Source organism: Cynoglossus semilaevis, chromosome W (genome assembly GCF_000523025.1).
Source record: "Cynoglossus semilaevis isolate Cse_v1.0 chromosome W, Cse_v1.0, whole genome shotgun sequence".
Lineage (NCBI taxonomy): Eukaryota > Metazoa > Chordata > Actinopteri > Pleuronectiformes > Cynoglossidae > Cynoglossus > Cynoglossus semilaevis.
Window position 1 is genome coordinate 6,456,342 of NC_024327.1, and position 3,738 is coordinate 6,460,079.

Consider the following 3,738-nt stretch of genomic DNA (forward strand, 5'->3'; position numbering starts at 1 on the left):
TATATATATATATATATGAACCGTCAAAAATGACTGCTTCACCAGTTTGTACACATTTGTGTACAAACATCTACAATGATGGTCCAGCAACATACATTCAGAATTGGCACAATTTTATAAATAATAAAAAAAATAAACAACCTAAAGCGGTAGCTTACTGTGCCTCAGCAGCGTTGACGCCATTAGTTAAGGTTCGTTCCCACGGACTGGGTGTTTTGACAGACAGCAATCCGGCTAACTTATTTAGCCACAACAACGCAAGTGAACGCTGTTGTTAGCTGCCAGATGTTAACATTGCCTCGTCTGTGAAGCCGTCTTTATCTTACCACAATTAAAGTCGACCAGTGTCAGTAAATGGCGTCACCCCATGTTTCTCTGTATACACTTAACGGAAGGATTGCTATGTAGGCCATAAGGTGAACCCGATTATCGTTTCATCTCGCTCCGACGTCTGGGAACTACACGATCTCAACTTCATAAATAAGAACGAGTTACGTTAAACTTACAGCAAAAAGTTCGTCGCAAAATATCCTGCCCGTTTTTTATATCGATGTATTTTATAAAGAACTAGCGTCTTCGGGGCGAAATAAAATTTTGGTGCGCGAGAGGTGGCACGGTTCGACACGTGATCGTGCTACACCAATCGAGTAGCTGATTGATGTCAACACTTCTGGCAACACGGCTTCCTTGTGGTTCTATTTAACGTAACCGATAGAGAGGAATTCTCCCAAAAGTCTACTAAAGTGGGCCAAATGGATTCTAAACAGTGCTTTATACATAGCCGCCTGCACGAAGAACAATGAGGAAAATAGACGAGATGACAACTGCCCTGACACTGACAGTGAAGACTAACATTTCATGTGTAGCCTCAGAGTTGTATTGCAGTGGTTGCTTGGTTAATATAACCAGTCATTTTCTTATGCTGTTTTGTATTGTTTTATATATTGTACATACTGTATGTATATATGTTTTAATTATAAGTTCTTTATGATTGATCGGTGTTGTATTTTGTTAGGAGCGAATAAATGAACGAATGAATAAACAAATGGCCCTTGTCATTGATTACTTCCTTTTATTGATCAAAATGACTTAACATACAAAGTTCACCTTATCGTCTATTTCTTTCGTCTATTGTTCTTCGTGCAGGTGGCTATGTATAAAGCACTGTTTAGAATCCATTTGGCCCACTTTATAGGACTTTTGGGAGAATTCCTCTCTATTGGTAACGTTAAGTAGAACCACGAAGGAAGCCGTGTTGCCGGAAGTGTTGACATCAATCAGCTACTCGATTGGTGTAGCACGATCACGTGTCGAACCGTGCCACCTCTCGCACACCAAAATTTTATTTCGCCCCGAAGACGCTAGTTCTTTATAAAATACATCGATATAAAAAACGGGCAGGATATTTTGCAACAAACTTTTTGCTGTAAGTTTAACGTAACTCGTTCTTATTTATGAAGTTGAGATCGTGTAGTTCCCAGACGTCGGAGCGGAATTCAATTTCTAAAGGACTTTTCGTGGTTCACCTTACGGCCTATTGCAGGAGAGGGCGGTGTGTGACAATGTTCCCGGATCTCGCGAGAAAGAAAATCACCCTTTTTTGCCTTTTAAAATATAGTCTTTTTTTTAAAGTATTAAACATAAAGCCTATTGTTTTACGGAAAATTGTTCCACCAAGTTGTATGCAAAGATGACTGTTTGTGTGGGGAAGACCAAGAGATAAAAGTAGAAAGACTGCAAACTCTAAATATCATGAAAACTAATTGCAATAACTGTTCACTGTTACTATGAGTTCAACAACCTCAAATGTTAATATTTCTAGCAGTGTTACTGTAGTGCTGGTACTGTACTTATTGTAGGTTTTCTAAAGATGATGACAACAGTGTAAGACGTTAACAGACTAAACTACAAGTGTAATCATTGCTTCATGATTATGAACATTAATTTGTAAATATATTTTAAAAATAAAATTGGATATAAAAACCAATTTCCTATAGTTTAAAATTTTAAATCTCTATAATTACTGTGGATAAAATATATTCATGTGTTCATAGTTTATAGAAGTATGCAACATATATAATCATGTTTTAAAAAGATCATAAGAGATGTGCTTAAACATATAACCAGCTTGAACATAAAATGCTGCTTAAAGCTAGAACTGAAAACATGCAGATGTAGAGAAGGAGCTGCGAGGTTGAGATAAAACCAAGGTTGGTTGTGAAAAGAGGAGTACTTGGTGTGGTGGGAAACAAACTTTTAGAATAACAATTTGACAATGGCTGGATTCATAGTTAGAACACAAGGCCCCAACAACAGCACCTGGGCACGATAAGAACGGGATGAGAAACTAACGGTGTAGATACAGTTGCCAAAAAGAATGTATGACTGTGTGCAGAACAAATGAAGTCTGTATTGCTTGATATGTACCACCCCTGGATATGTGTGTCAATAAAACGAGCCTGAGTTTGTGGAGAGAGCAGGATTCAGCAGTCACCCCCCTGACTCGCCGCTGGACCCTCCCTGTGCACAGGCGAACTCGAGCAACGACTTTTGTCTTTTCTTTATACTTTGTGAAAGTTCTTGATCAACGAATCCGGGGTGGTAAAACCTTACCACAACAACTTTGGGGGCTCGTCCGGGATTCCAAGAAAAAACAGAGAGTTGATCAATAGAACCATTGGACACAAGGACCTGGTGTGAACAGACAAAGGACACGGGCCCAAAATAAGGTAAGCAGAGCTTTTCTTCTGCATTGGAAATAGCTAAATTTTAGTTGTGTCCTGAGTCCTAGTAACACCTTGTCCGTAAATTAATTTAAAAGAATACTGGGAAATATGTGTGTGAAGAAGTAAAGGTACAGAGAAATAAAGAAGTGAAATAAGAGTAAAAAGAGAAAAAGGAACAGAAGTCTAACAGGGTTAGATGTCTTTGGGTGTGGCAACCCCCACCGTACTCTGACGAGAGGCGGTTACAGCTGGGTTTGAGGCCCGGAGATTTGAGGACCCCCGAATTCTACAAGAGAAAAGAATAGAACAAGACCACTGCAAAACACATCGTGTGAATGTTGGACTACTGAAAACTGAAACACAACGGTCTCGCGTAGACAGTTGTTGAAGTAAGTGGACAGGAAATCCAAATTACTGATTTATAAAGTTTTGGTGTCAAGATTCAAGTTTACGGCTTGAATTGCTTGGACTGAGTACCAGGGACACAGCGTGCCATAGCTCTCAGTCGGCCAAAACTTAGACAGAAGAGAAAACACAATAGAGTAACAAAATAACTGTGAGTCGTTCATGCCCTGAACGACAAGACCAGCAGAATAAAAAGTCCTGTGAGTTCAAAAGCACGTTCCTTACATAAGAGAAAAGAAGCACACACAAAGGTTTATACTTTTAGCCTGAAAAGAAAGTACACGGATCCATATTTTAAATGTGTATTGTTATGTTGAAATAAATGTGTGATAATTGTGAATGAGTGGGTACTTCAAGAGTTGTTATACTGACTAGGATCAGTCTCTGAAGTAAGTGTTATTTTAACCTGTAACAGTTGTGATTAAAATTGAGAAAGTTGGTTCACCTTTGACAGCTGTGTCCGCAGAAAACTAGTTTCTGTAGAAGCTTGGCACAGTCGATGTTCACTGGGAACGCTGTGACTGATCGTTAATCACAACACCTTGTAGTTTTAAAACGTGAAACAAGACAATAAATAAATAAATAAAAACAAATAAATAAAAACAAA

General features: G+C 38.6%; 1 protein-coding gene across 1 annotated transcript in view; it reads right to left on the minus strand.

Annotated features, from left to right (window-relative positions):
• The window catches only part of LOC107990223 (golgin subfamily A member 1-like), a 21,028-nt gene extending 20,207 nt beyond the window's left edge, over positions 1–821 (minus strand). The window contains exon 1 of the mRNA XM_025052933.1: positions 159–821. The gene's annotated coding sequence lies outside the window, so the exon portion shown is untranslated. The remainder of the gene's footprint in view (positions 1–158) is intronic.
• Positions 822–3,738: the final 2,917 nt, after the last annotated feature.